This window comes from Platichthys flesus, chromosome 23 (assembly GCF_949316205.1).
Source record: "Platichthys flesus chromosome 23, fPlaFle2.1, whole genome shotgun sequence".
Lineage (NCBI taxonomy): Eukaryota > Metazoa > Chordata > Actinopteri > Pleuronectiformes > Pleuronectidae > Platichthys > Platichthys flesus.
This window is the reverse complement of record NC_084967.1, coordinates 14760398-14775443: the sequence shown is the minus strand read 5'-3', so window position 1 is coordinate 14775443 and position 15046 is coordinate 14760398. Positions and strand designations below refer to the sequence as shown.

Here is a 15046-nt window from a genome sequence, read left to right as displayed (position 1 = left end):
CATCTGGTTTTATGAAGCTTGAGATGTGATTTCTGCTGATTAATTCACAGATAATCAAACTTTTAATCGCAATTGCCATTAGCAGTGTATATAATCATGTTATGAGCAATAATATTAATTACTATTCCTACTGTATCCTGTATTTTGCATATTTTCTATAAGACACTTGTATTTTCGCTGATATCTTTTAGACTTTAGACTCTATATTGTTTTATTATCTGTACACTTTTGTATATTGTGAAACTGTAATCTTTGGATTTCCTTCTGGATTTATAAAGCCTCATCTTATCTTGTTTTTTATCTCATATCTTCTTTTATCTTCCCTAAACATTTGTGTATAACATTTCAAACAGAACACAATTAAAGAACACAAGGACACAATTGGTTTCCCTGAGCTTCTCCATCCTCCACCACTAAAGGCAGGTTAGTCAATAATGTTTTTTTTTTTTTCTCTTAATGCTCCCTCCTCTAAAACCAAAGTGCACATGTTTAAAAGAAAGAGGATTGTTCCTGCACCGCTGCTAATGCCTCCCAGATCATTGTTGTTTGGGAAATGGCTGAGCTCCTCTGCCAGGCTGAAGCCTTTGTGGTCCACCTCGCTGCCGCGGCTCAGAACAGTCTCACCCGGCTCCGACCCCCGAACGCTGGCTCGTCTACAAAGCCCCCCCCCCCCCCCCCCGGCTGTTTGTCGTCACGCACTCAAATTCCTCACCGCCGCTTCATGTCATCGTTTTTCTTGGATCACGCAGGAATGAGTGTTTTCACAGCTATAGTGGGAATCCGATTATCATACAGGGATGGCAGTCGTCATGGAAACCGCGGAGGGCGCCTGGTGTGAAGCCATCCCTTACACAAACTAGAACATTGGAAATTAGTGTGAAAATTCTGCTCCCTTAAAATAAAGACGTGACCAATTACGTCTTTCATTACGAGCACATTTGAGATTTCAGCTCCTGTGTGTGGCTTCTGACAGAACCTGTGCTTTTTCACCCAAAGCATCAAATATCTCACTTTACAGGTTCAATGACAAATTAAGAATTAATACATTCTAGATATATGATTTCCTACAGATTGAGTGATTTATACTTATTTACACAAGCTCTGAATCTGTGATTTGTCCTTTATAACACGCCTCCTGTAAACTGTAATCAAAACACGCTGCCTTCATTCTTTATCTTTAATAAATGAACCGGGATAAAATGTTACAAAACACAGCTGGAAGAAAAGAGGAGGAAATGGATGTAATTCAGAACTAAAAAGACAACAACAACTGAGAGAATGGACTGAAGAAGGTGAAGAACCCAAAACGATTGATTTGTGCTATATAACTGAATAAGTGTTAAAAAATATCAATAGAAAGTATAAAATATAAAAGATAAGTTGTTATAATTTATGTTCTCTTGTCTTTCTAGTTGCCGGACATTTCCTGATCCTGTTTTTTGTTGTGTTTTGTTGTGTTTTGTTGTGTTTTGTTGTGTACCAGCTGTTGTAACACAGGAAAAGGTCCCAACGTTCGGGGTACCTTTGGCTCTAATGTAGACCACATGTTTTTTATAAACAAAACAGGGGGGGGAATTTGCCAAATTAGGAAAAAACATACACAGCTGCAAACACAGCATGGCGACAATAACACACACATATGGACACACGCTGGTTTTTCTTCACAAATTGGTCATTTCTGCTTGTTACCGCCTCATCATGGTAATAATGGAGAACATGGAGGCCGGGTGACTTTAGGGATAATTTTGTCTCCTCTGGTACCAAAAGTAGTGAATTAGAGATATTAAATGTTTTGTTTTTCTGGTGTAAAAACACATAGTTTGTTGTTTTAAACCCTCGAGATGTCCCTTCGACCTCCACACACGTGAGTTGTGTGTTTTCACCCACGTTGTTATGACTCATGTTTACAGATGATGAGTGAATCTATTTAAGTTTTATTCGTTACGCAATAAAAAGCAATGAATAATCCTGACCCACCACAAGTGACCAATCAAAACAGTGAAAGAAAAATGAACTAGCAAACAGTGTGTTTTTCAGGCGTAATACATTGTTTATAATTCGGAGATTGTTTGGTTTTCAAATGTGAGAAATTGGTAAATTGGTAAATTGGTATATTTTCGGATGTTGGTAAAGCAGACGAGTTCTTGGAAAGTCTTTCTCACCGTCCCTTAATGAGGGACGGGTGAGGAGAAGGGGAATGCAGGTGGATGACGGGGGGGGGGGGGGTGTGGGGGGGGGGGGGTAGTCATCCAGAAAGACGGACACTTTGCTGTGAGCAGGAGATAAATGAAGAAGGAGCCTCTTGGCCGCGGCGGGAGCGGACGACCATCTGCGAGCTGGTGCTGCACAAAGCTTCTTACCTCCCCTCCTGAAGAAGTTACCCTCCTCTCCGTCTCTGTTTATCTTCTTCCTGTCATGTGTCTTTTTTTTTAAATCACATCCCTTTCTCTCCGTCCTTCCCTTCTGCCTTTCCACGACAATACCAGTGTAATAATAATTTACTGTCCTTTACTGTCCAGCCGTCCATCAACAGAGAGCAGAGATACAGATGAATGCCAATGAGAGTCCAGGGCTTTCATCCAGCGCCGTGTGATACTCAGCTCGGGCTCGACCCTGAACCCGAGACCCCACCCGCCAGGCACAGCGCTGCCTAGAGGCCCACGGGCGGCTCTCCACTTCACTCTGGTAAACACAACGACGCACAATGTGCTCCCGCGCGCGCACACCAACAAAAGACATGACTCCGAGCGCTGTCACCACTCATCACGCTGACACAATGGAGGACGCGGCTCAGATACGGTGTGAGTGGTGGAACAACGCACTCGCAGACATGATAGTGTTTTGTTTTGCTCGGGGACAAACAGATCGGCCTGTGTTGAATGAGATCGATGCAGGGATCAATACGGGGGGGGGGGCTGGTGGGGGGCTGGTGGGCGCTACAAAACAAAGAGGAGACGACCAGTTGAAGACGGAATGACCAGGAGGGTCCTTGACCTGGGGTCAGTGACCGACCTTGTGGCCTCAGGAAGGAGATAACGCTGATAACCGCAGATCTCTGAGCATCTTAACGATCCTCTTCTAATTCAACGTGGGTTGTGTGGTGCTGAGCAGGTCGCTGCCATTTTGAGCAACACGTCAGATGAAGGATTAGAATATGTACGTGACCCGGCTGGTGCCACACACTGCGCTCTGAGGCCCGGATTCCCTACTTAGTGCCAGTCAGGCTCACTGGAGCGTGACGCGGGAGGCTGGATGGATTGATGGGCTGAAGGGGAGGGAAGGCAGGTGGGGTAAGACATGCGCAAAATAGAGAGAAGCCAAGGTTAGACACTGTCACTGATCTTGTCAGTACATTCGGGGGGGGGCGGAGAAGAGTGTCCTGGGGGGGGTGATTCAGCTCGCTAAAAGCATTTTGTTTCCAATTACAGAGCCGATGTAAACGCTGATCTCAAATCACTGTCGACGGTGGAATCAATTATTTTCTCTTCTACTTCGGATACAAGCATGTTGTTTTTTCCAATTTCAGTTTACACAACACACTTGAATAACGTAATAACATGTAAATCAATGTGCAATAACTTATGGGAAATTTCCATGTATACTGGACTCACGTAATAATAATCTGCGCCGCGGTGATACACAGTTAATATTTGACCTTTCTACCAGGCAAGGAAAATCAAGTGTGGCAGTGGGAGCTTTGTCTCGAGCATTTTGTTTGACTCATTAAGTTTCTAATAGTTTTTGAACATGTTAAATGACAGAGGCCACATCAGACGTCACGTGTTTACAGACACAACTACAAAATGTCACATGTATTTATTATTTTAAATGTCAGAAGAGACGTTTATCAAGTAGCTGCTTCATCTGTTTTAATGACGAACAGGTTAATAATGATCCCTGACAAGGAGGCTATGGATTCACTGCCTGTTTGTTTGTATGTCGACAGAATTAAGCTAAAACTCAACCAAACTTTGGGGGGGGGGTAAACCCTGACCACACACTGGGTGCGGGTGGCCACAGTATATAAGCAGCTCGTTCCCTGAGTGAACCAGGCGCTCTCTGTGCATCCTGGGTAATTTCTTTCTCCGGGGGGGTTTTATCATATCAGCAGCCAGAGAGGTTATTTAGACTGACAAGTATGGGACAGACAGAGACGGAGAGCGACGGCTGGGTTTAGAGGGAAGGACTCGAGTTATGATTTATATTATTCTCAAAAGACTTTACCTCACGTTACTTTACATTTGGAGAAATAAACCTAAGATGGCTCTTTGACGTGATTTCTCACTGGTCTTCACTCCAAGCTGGTTTTAGGTGAAATGTAAAAAAGGCTGGTTTTGTTAATTTGGCCTCAGTACAGACGTGTCCCCCCCCCCACCCCCCAATCAGAAAAGAAAATCAGTCACGACTTTTGGCAGTAGGTGAAAGTGACTGAGGATGAATAATGCATGAGCTCAACGTGCTGCCATTAATCACAGTAATCTCACACAGTGCTATATCTCCAAATTACGCACACACTCACACACACAGACACACACACACACACACACACAACTCCATCTTTCTCGTCTGATTTGAGAGCTGATGTAAACTCAGGTGGAGCTTTTCAGGAAAGTAGAGAATATTTGTTCCTCTCATCACTTCACGATCTTTTCTGAAGTCCATCACAGTGTTTTAGGGAATGGAGGTTCGGGGGGTGGGGGGGGGGGGTATGTCTCCACTGGAAACACCAAGGCACTGATTGCGTTACACCAGGCTTTTTAAACCTGGCTTTTGTACAGGGAGACGTTGGGTTCAGACTCGCCGAGAGGCCTCTTGCGTGACCCACTTGCTTCTCTGTTCTCAGCAGGAAGAGGAAGGAACTTGAAAAGCTCTGAAATGAATTCGCATTTTCTCTCGCTCCCTCAGCCCCACAATCACGAAGACATTTTGCACATGAAAGCGGCGCCGGGTGTGTGTTCACGCCGGTGCGCTGCCACTGTAAGCCCTGCAGGCCACATCTGTAATGGGATCCCTTCCTCCCACAGTGGTCCTCCTCGATGGGGCAGCTGATAATAAACTCCCGAGTGGACATCTCCGATCAGTGATTACCTTCCATTTACTGCAGCTCGCTCACCTTCCCGTCGTGTCAATGCAGCAGAGGACAGAGTTTGGAGAAAAAGCCTGATTTGGAGATAACCTCTTTCCTTTCTGTGACAACCTTTTAACATGATAGAGCCTCTAATTGCCCTTAAAGGCTCTTAAAACCTTTAACCCCCCCGTGACCCCTAAATAGAAAAACAGGAAATCTAATCTCACCCTTGCAGAATGAGGAACAAACTGTTAGGTCCTTGCTGTTCTGTTGCTCCAATCAAAGCCATTGTTCGACAGTAACTGGTATCTGGCATATATGATTCTTTAAAAGACAAATCTTTGTCGATGTGATGGGAACCAAGACACCGGATGATTTAAAGTGAGACATATGGTCCCTTATTAAAAACACAAGTCCATTTATCCAGTATTAAGTTGTAAGTTGAAAATTACTTTCTCCTTTTCCCACCATCTTATTTCTCATTGTGTCAAACACAAAACAAGCCGTCGCTTTGTGCTTCAACTAGTCAGTGACATCACCCCCCCCTTGCTCTCTATAAATACAGGTCTCTGGTGGATGTGCAGCTTTCTGTGGAGTCAGAGATGTCGTGATAAGAAGTATTTCTTTTCCGCTCTGATCACACAGCATATATATCTACACCGACTTACCCGGCGCAATGACAAGCAGCCGACTGAGATGGAAAATATATCCTCGCAGCGTCCCTGTCGTCAGCCTCCTCCCTTCATCCCTTTCTTCACACGAACTCCAACTCACATCACCTCTCTCCTCACGTGCTCCACCTCCTGCCTTCAACGTTACAGCCCTAGAGAAGGAGCGGTGTAATGATGGGATGAAGAGGAGGACCCGACCACCCTCTGCTGTTGGAGCAGAAGGTAAAACCACAGCCTTCGTCGGTTTGACACTAGAAAATTAACTTCCAGACACCGGCAATCTGAGTTCTGTCCACAACCTGCCACATGTTTGTGATGGTCAGCCTTCCTGCCTCTTTTCACACTGGGACAGCTCCCAGTTTATTACTCTCTGGGCTTCACACACAACCACAGCTCACAGACAAGGAAAATGACCACACCTTAGTTTTATGGCGTTGGTGAGGAAGAAGAGCAAGGCAGGGAGAGAGGAAGGAGACTGAACGCGTGGATGAATCCCAGTTCATGACAGCGTGGAGCCGAACAAACATTACTGCGCACGTGCTCGCCTCCAGAACGGGTTATTAACACACCAGTGGAAAACACTTAACTCATGGCTATTCAATTATGCTAATGCAAACATATACAAATGACCCTGGTTAGTTATTAGCTGTCTTAATTACGGGACATGTGTGTGGTGCTTCAGAAGAGAGAGGGGAGGATAAATAGATGGATAAACAGAGAGAGGGAGAGAGAGAGAGAGAGAGAGAGAGAGAGGAGTGACGGGTGGTTTGCTGTCCAGACTCTGAGCTTTTATTGTTTCTGTCGGGGTACGTGTGCGGGGGGGGGGGGCTGGAGATCAGGCTGCATTTGAAGAATCTGCTGGGAGGCACAGAATTAATGTCACGCTGAGCCCATGTATGCATATCAGTGTGAACACACGTGCACGGTAGACGCACGTGCAGGGACGGCTCTTATCTTTTCTGACTTTTCTCAGTCCAGAGATCAGAGGAGACGGAAATAACCGACACACACGTCTGATTTCACACCTTCTCACTGTGTCGGCAAAGCGAAGATGTAAAACACAGCTAATTAATTCATGAAACCTGTGAACACACGTTTGCTTAAAAAATGCTTGTGCATTGACAAGTGAATTCAGCTTTCACCAGGATGAATCTGAATCACTTCAGATTGGCTGTGCACATATATGCATATCGTAAATCCATGTAAATGCATCAGAATCAACACAACGGATCAATAAAGCCATAAGTGAGTCATTTATTACACCAGAGGCAAATTAGTACCGATGATTTACAGGGTGAAATGAAGCATGGCTCTTGGATATGATGCATGAATTTTGAGCAGGTGGTTTTTACGTTTCACTGACCATAAAATCCCTCTTTTATAGAAGAATAAAAGACTAACCTAACAACTATATTCCATTTCCTCAATTGAACACATTTTGTTATTTCACTTGGTTTTGGTTCCTTGTTGTGAATGATGTTTATGTTGTTCAGGGGGATGGTTGCCAGCAGCTAAAGAAGTACAGTACGTTTTAATCACTGTGCTTTCAAAAATGTTTAATAGATGTTTACATGATATAAAGTGTTGGATAGCAGGATTACTACTGAACAGATTTCCAATTGAACTTGTGGAGGAGTGGGGTGAAGACAAATCTTGGATCCACCCAAAACAACTCTATTTGTCCCCAGAGGGCAATTCTAAAAGAAATCTAAATTCTAAACTCATAATTCTGCTTGAAACACTGATCGTTTATATCAAATAGATATATCCATCTTTACATTAGAATTATCCTTAAGCATTATGAGGTAATACTTATTTGATTCCTTGTTGGATGAGATGATTGATATCAGTTGTTGCAGTAGTGGATTTGACACTATGAACAGATCAGGGGACAGTGAAGCTATCAGAGGATTTAATGCTCCAGTGAACTGTGAGCACGGACTCTTCATGAGCTTTGTCAGTTTGGAATCGGTTGTAATTATTCAGCCGAGCTACCTGGTTAAGCACCAAAAGACTGAGGAGCCAACTGACAGTCAGCGTTGGTTTGAAAACACAAATAGACTGAGTTGGGTAAATACTGCTTGACTGCTCTACATGCGGTATATGATCTAATCACCAATATGAGTAATCTTCACAAACAAGGACACATCCTCCATCTGTCCCCTCGGGCTCGTAGCTCGTCTCCATTTCTGTCCGGTCCTCAGGTCCGTCCACACGAGACGGAGTGAAAGGAAGAGATTCTGGAAGCCCTGGATACTCTCTTCAGATGGATGACAAACCTGTCTGTGGTTGGGGCTGCATGGAAAATCTAAAATCTGATCTCAGTAATTCTTACTTTGAACACTGAATGAATGTGAAGTGTCTCCTGTCAAACAAGTTGCTTTTCAGCAATCATGAGCTTTGCCTGTTTGATTTCCACATTCTGCTTCTGCCTCTGGGTGATGATGTTTTTCGGGGGGGGGGGGATGATGTTTCACGTCCAGCGGGATGCAGCCTGAAAAGAGCGGCTGATCCCTGCTCGTGAGAGGTCGACCCCTCGTCATCCCGTCTTTCCCCCGGAGTAGAAAAGACGGCCAATCAGCGTGGACGAGGTAATGAGTCACAGACAGAGTGGACTGGATCCAGTGGACCGAAAGGAGCTGCCTGCTCTGGGCAGCAAAGCTGGAACGTCCATGGATGGAGTGAACTGGGAGCTCATGAGCACGTTAAACAGCGGATACAGGAAAAGCATGAACATTTACAAATATGTTCCCTTTACTCCAAAGAAACAGGAACAGATTTGATGATAAAACTGTGTTTCCCCCTCCTCCATTCCACTTCCCTCTCTTGTTTTATCAAATTAATGAGACAAGTCGCTCCTCCCAAGCGTCACCAACCCTTAATAACTCCCAGATCACCCACTGTCACACTGCAAGGTCGTGTGAAGGTCAGCATATTGCCTGGGTCTGACAGAGCTGTGTTTAAGCTCCATAGTGGTGCAGTACAGTGCGTGTCAGTCGAAGCGGAACAGCTGTTAGACAAACAAACCCACGGAGTGAATGGGCCGTGTGAATGAGCGCCCGGCGACGTTCATTAACTATTGATGCAGCGGGAGCACTCACAGCTGGATACACACACATGCTACACACTAGTTGTTGAATCGCCTGACGTTGCCAGTGGCTGCAGTGAATCATCCGGTGTCCTCAAAGAGAAGGAAGAGCTCGAATAAATGACTCCAGGTTTCACGAGTGAGTGTAACGTTAACAATGGCTTGAAATACAAGCGGCTGGCGGATTTGTTCAGATCCACAGTTGGACGTAGAAATCCTGTTTCCGAGAAGAAGCCACAAAAGGCAGAGGGGATGTGAATGTGGATGTGGATCCTTGTAGGAGGAGAAAAAAATTGGAACTGAAAATACAACTCAATTGGTTTTTGTGTGATGGTTGTTACGACCTCTTCCGTGTTTCTAAATGAGAGAAGAGAATGGAGAAGCTTTGTTCAGCCTCTGGCCTCACGAGTTCGCCTTTGTTTAGTGCACTGCATGTCACTCAGGGAGCGAGCGGCGGTACAAGGAGGAGAGATTGACTAGTTCATTTCAGTCGAATCTGGGATAATGAGGACGGAGAGGGACAGAGGAGGAGATAAGAGATGACAAAGGGGAAGCGACAGACAGCAGGAGAGGCAGAGCAGTGATTCGATTAGCGTGTAACTTCTCATTAAATGACAAACAAATCGAGAACCCAGAGTTGCAGGACGCAGCCGTATAGTACAATTGATACAGCTGCACAGCCCTGCTCTGTACTTTGCTCCTGTTGGGGAATCACGACTTCATCGAGCCTGACCCTCGGTCTGCTCATCCCTGCCGCTCACAGATCCTAATGAGCCACGAAGACACATCCAGCTTCTCGTAAATGCAGACGTGTGAACAGTTACTCGCACGCCGATTATTGGGATTTGAAAGAAGGAACAAGCACGAGTGGAAGAGATACTTCAGGAGAACTGACCTGAGGTGTGAGTATTAAACAACACAAGGTGAAAAGGAACAGTTGTAAAACAAGAAAGTGAGGAAGAAAAGTCTTTGCACTCTTTCCAGTTCCTGCCACAAATGAATCTGATCTTCTGTGTTTATTTTAAGAAAACCCTGTCCTGGATATTCTGACATCGCCTGACATCTGTCATCTGTCATCTGTCATCTGTCATCTGACACCTCCTCCTCCTCCTCCTCCTCATCCTCCTCCTCCTCCTCTTCCTCCCTGCGAGCCGACTTCTCCAATCACATATACAGTACAGTGTCCTGTGAGCCGTGTTTGATGGCAGCACACACTCAGAGACACAAACACATGTGGACACATCCAAAGCAGCATGTTTCCTCCATTTCAATCAGGCATCACTCGGATCATTTTCAAAGCAGCAACACAAACAAGAGCTGTCGTGAGATTCCACTAAAACCACGTTATCACCGGCTCCACACTCACATCCTCTCATGCTCTATCTCTCTCTCTCTCTTTGTGGAAGGCTTCTTACCTGGTAGCACGCTGGCTTCCCCGGGTCCTCTTCACAATCCCAGGAGAAGAGGGATTGGACAAGTTCTGCTTTCGCCTCTGGAGCTCGATGTGACACTTTGAGAAGAAGAAAAAAAAACAAAGGTTCAAAAAGCAATGTCCTCCTGTTTTTCACACGACGGCTCAAGAAGCACTCACGATCACACACTCAACAGCTCCGGCAAGCTCGCTGCTCGCTGTTCCTTCCCCCCCTCTTCCTCTCTATCTCTCTCTCTCTCTGCCTCTCCGTGTCCGTGAAACTTGCCTCCTCTCTTCCCGCCCACCTCCTCCAGTCCCCTCCCCAAATTATCTCTCCCTCACTTGCTCTTCTTCTGTCAGACGAGACACACACATCCTCTCCATCTCTCGACTCACTATTTTCTGACATTTCCATCCATCCACTCACACCTTCTGCTCCATGACAACACATGTCCCCCGGAGGTTTAGTATCAAACGTGTCTTTCCACACGTCATCAGGAAACTTATTACTGCTTTGTGGTTTATTTATTTCATTTTTAATAAGACAAGGCACCTTGTAAAAGCCTAATAACATCCGATGCTCTCCTGCCACTTGTTCCTCTTGAGTCTCTCCATCTTTTCTGTCCCACTCCCCCTAACCCTGTCTCTCCTCAGGTCCTGCTGGTGCATTTAATGCTTCTCATGTCCACTTCTTCAGACATCGAGTCAAGGGCATTCCCAGAGTAAATGTATGCTAATGCTCTGCCTTCAGGAGCTGCCTGGCGTCCCCTCGGCTCGCCGTGCGACCACATGTGGCACTCGGCTCTCCCAGGGAGGGGGCAGCAGATGCAAAGGCAAAGGACGACTGGCAGCAAAAATCTGCCGAGCCAATGGAATCTCAGTGACGCCCGATAGCACCTGAGCCGATGGAGGTCAACACACGAGCACAACAAGTCCAGCCATCATATGTTAACACATGTTGGTTGTTTAAGAGATTATTCAGGTAAGATACATCTTAGATTAAATCTAACCCTTGGAGAGACAATGTGCCACTGCTGACCGGTAAGAATGAGACATTTCTTAGAATGGAAAAGAAGAAAACATCCTCCCCAAGATCCCAGATGGACATTTATTTGAGTTCCTGTTATCTCAGGCAAATATTTATGCCGACTCATAATTTCAGTTTTATCCATTAGAGTCAATCTTAGGTTAAAAAACGAAGATTTGATTAATACTAGCTGGAAACTTAAGTAGATTCAATGCATTATACTAATCAGGACGTCTTTATTGTGATGCTGTCCAGTTATTTATCATAGTAAATTATCTTTATCAAAATCAATACTGCAACTGAGAGGCTTGCTTTGTATTTAAGTCTGAAAGCTTCTTAGAGTAACAAGTAATAAATATATATTTAAATAATATACCTGCTTCTGGTACACTGTACAGCTACACTGTAGATCTGACAGAAATGTGACTGCGGGCGTGAACAGATGCTAAATGTGTTTGTGCACATGTGTGCGCCGGGCTGATGAAGCACAATGAGACGCGTGGTCCTGTTGACAACACGCATGTATGAAAGGCTCAGAGACGTATACAAGCGGGAGTGAGTCAAAGCAAACAGGGAGCCGGTGTTAATGATTACCAGCTAACAGCCTGTCTGGACACTGCACAGCTTGCCCCTACGTACATACGCTTTGGTTCACTGCCTCTGTGTGTTCTGTGTGTGCGTCGCGTGTTGTGCGACCGCGTGATGTGGCCGCTACCCATTTGGGGTCCAGCAGTTTCATGGTTCAACCCTAATGAGCAGAGAAAGAAGCGCAGACGTCCTCCATGGAGAATATCTGTCTTCCTTCCCAACCGAGTCAACTAACCACACGTGGCACTGCAGAGGCCATCTGCTGTCACAGCTAGAGGCTGGAAATCACACACCTCTGACAACTCTGAGCTTATCTTGCTTACAAACGTAAACTGTCTCAGAGATAATAGTTTTCTTTCGCCCAAACAACTTCTCAGAGAAGGAGAGTGAACACTCCGCTCGTTGAGTTGTTTTGAGATAACGGCGCTCTGAACAGGAAAAAAAAAAAAAACGAAGGCAGCTGTGAAATCGCTAATGACTGAACTGGGTCTCTGGGTACAGATGACTGTCCTCTGAGGACAACACCGAGCTCTCGCGTCGCTGTGCATATCTTCTTCTCCGCTGTTTGAACATCCTATTTTCTGGCGTGGCGAATTCATGTTCTTTTTCTGCTAAATGGAAACCTTGATATCGGTGGCAGGTCTTGAATTCAGAAGCTATTAAAGCGTCACCCCACTGGTGCCTCCGCTGTCTTGGAGAATTGAAGAAAAGATACTGGGGCCGACAATTTGTCTGCAGATAAACGAAGTATTTGGTCATTTTGTATAAGCAGTGATGGAGACCGGAGCTTGGAAAAAATAGGAAAAAGAGAGTCAAACCCAAACTTTACTAAAAAGATGTCAGTAAATGTTGGAACTGTTTGACTGACAACTCTGAATGGGGAAGTGTTGAAACCCCATAACACTGACAGCCTCACATCAATAAAGAGCCAAACTAGAACAACCACCCTGCAGCTGTACGCCTCCAACAACCAGTGCAGTTTCATCCTACATACATACATGACCTTTTTAAAAACCATAATTATGTTAAACTGTAGATTTATCTACAAATACACTGTAGCTTGATAAACTAATATTCTGAAACTGAACCGAATTACCACAAAGCCAGTTTAAGACCAAACAAAAGTTAACTCCTTCTTAACTCGTCTACTAAATAAAAAACAAACACACAGTTTGCCCTTTGCCTGAAACGGCCACTTGCATCATCACTTCTATTTCTGAGAAGTTCTGAGAAGGAGGGATATGAACAGGAGAGCTAAGAGAGAAACTCTTCTCAAAGCAGCTGCTCTCAGCGGTGAATCTGAGCGGAACACGAGAGGAGAGAGGAAGCGGTGAGACGGACGAGGTCAAAGAGGAATGGAAAGGGACGAAATGGCATTTGGAGGCAAGGTGGGGAAATAAGAAGAGATGGGTGAACAAAAAGGACAATTTCCCAAATGTCAGGAGCATTTGAATGGTCACCCTGTGCACTGCACACCACGGACTCTTACTCAGAGAGGACGTGAGGATACATTACATTTGTTTGGGGAATGCTTTTGTTAATCCTGCTGCCAAACAAAATCACTGATATAGATTTGATTCTGCCAAACCCTGGTTTACAATCAAGGTTCTTCCTCCGCAATATCTGCACAAGGACAACTAAGGTCTGGCCAATATTAAGGAGATATAAAATATAATCATGTGCAAAACCATCTAAAATGATAGACATGTAATTTCAAAGGCGACTCGGCCACACCTCTGTCCAAGAGAACGAGAGCCCTGAAACCTGAAAGCAACGAGAGCTGCACACGTCCTCGAGAATCCAAAGAGCAGCCCTCTTACACAAACAACAACATTCATGAGCTGAAGGCAAATGATAGCCGGGTTTATTGAAGTGGAGTCTAGAAAAAATTGGGTTCTCAGCCTGTGGCTGATAACGTCTGACAACATCGATCCTGTGTCCGTGTGCGGCCCTGATGCAACGTGCACCAGCAGACACACAAACAACAACAATCTCCCCGATCTCCACCCACGTGGCAAAGCATCCTGCACCGTCATTTACAAAGTCAACACCCGAGGACAACTGCATCTCTCCAGATTAATTACACTCATTTTAAGACATTGGCTAAATCTCACTGTTTGCCCATTAAAGCGTTCAAGTTGTTTTGCTTCGCCCGCCCAGAGTGTCCAGAGTTAATTCTCTCAGAGAGAGAGAGAGAGAGAGAGAGAAAGAGAGAGAGAGAGAGAGAGATGTATACTTCCAAATAGAGGAAAGCAGCCCTAATTACAGCTGATGCTCTCATTTAATCTCTCTCTCTTTCTCCGGTACTCTCCCACTCGTCCTCGCCCCCCCCCCCCTCTCTCTCTCTCTCTTTCCCTCCCTCCCTCTCCACCGCAGGCAGGAAGCTGCCACGAATCACTAACAGCTTTATCAGCGGATAAGTGGCTGTTCAAATATGGAGCTATTCAGAGAACTCTTTCTGAATACACACAGGTGCTGCTTTCACCACTGCCCGGTGCCTCCGTCACTCACATGCGTGCGTGCAGATACTGTACGTAAACTCCCACCCACGCACATACACACAAGGGCGTACAGTACACACAGTTACACACAGTTACACACCACCTGCGGGGGCTCGGAACACTTGCCAATGGCGTTGATGTCACACAGATGTTTGGCCGATGTCTGAGGTTAGAGGAGAGGGAGAGGAAGCCAGAGGGGGAACATTCCCATTTTGAAACAGCTAACATCTGGGTTGGGTTATAGGTTCTTAAAGGACCATATGTGGTTATTCAAAATGGGGTTTCTGTTTTTGTTTTTTATCATTACGTTGTCAAGTTTGGTTTAGATTTTGTGTGTCCTGATGATGCTTTGACACATAAAGAGTTTCAATTGAAATAAGCCGTTATCACAAATAAGTAGAAGGATGCTAATAACCATTCGTATTTTACAGAACTTCCTGATTAAAAAAGCTCAGTCGCCTTTAACTCGTCTCCATCTCCTCTCACTCCAGTCACCCCTGCTCACAGAGGCCACAGCCGGTTCATCCCAGCAGTGATAATTACATCCATATGGAGAGAGGAGTGGCCCCTTTTGACCCGAGAGTCACCCCTGGCTCCCACACATGGGGCAAGCAGAGGAAGCAACGTGAGGGGAATCCACAGGGGCTGATAACTGGATCCCTCTGGACAGACACAGTACAGTATGGAGAGCA

At 45.3% G+C, this 15046-nt stretch overlaps 1 protein-coding gene across 2 annotated transcripts in view; it reads right to left on the bottom strand.

Moving 5' to 3' along the window:
• Positions 1-15046, bottom strand: part of syt1a (synaptotagmin Ia) — a 113270-nt gene that overhangs the window by 47664 nt on the left and 50560 nt on the right. Inside the window, exons 1-2 of one of the 2 annotated variants that reach the window (XM_062382440.1) lie at positions 10419-10437; positions 10243-10337 (exon numbers count right to left, since the gene is read on the bottom strand). The gene's annotated coding sequence lies outside the window, so the exon portion shown is untranslated. Of the gene's footprint in view, positions 1-10242; positions 10338-10418; positions 10438-15046 lie in introns of those variants that run through there. The other variant, XM_062382439.1, reaches the window with a different exon arrangement.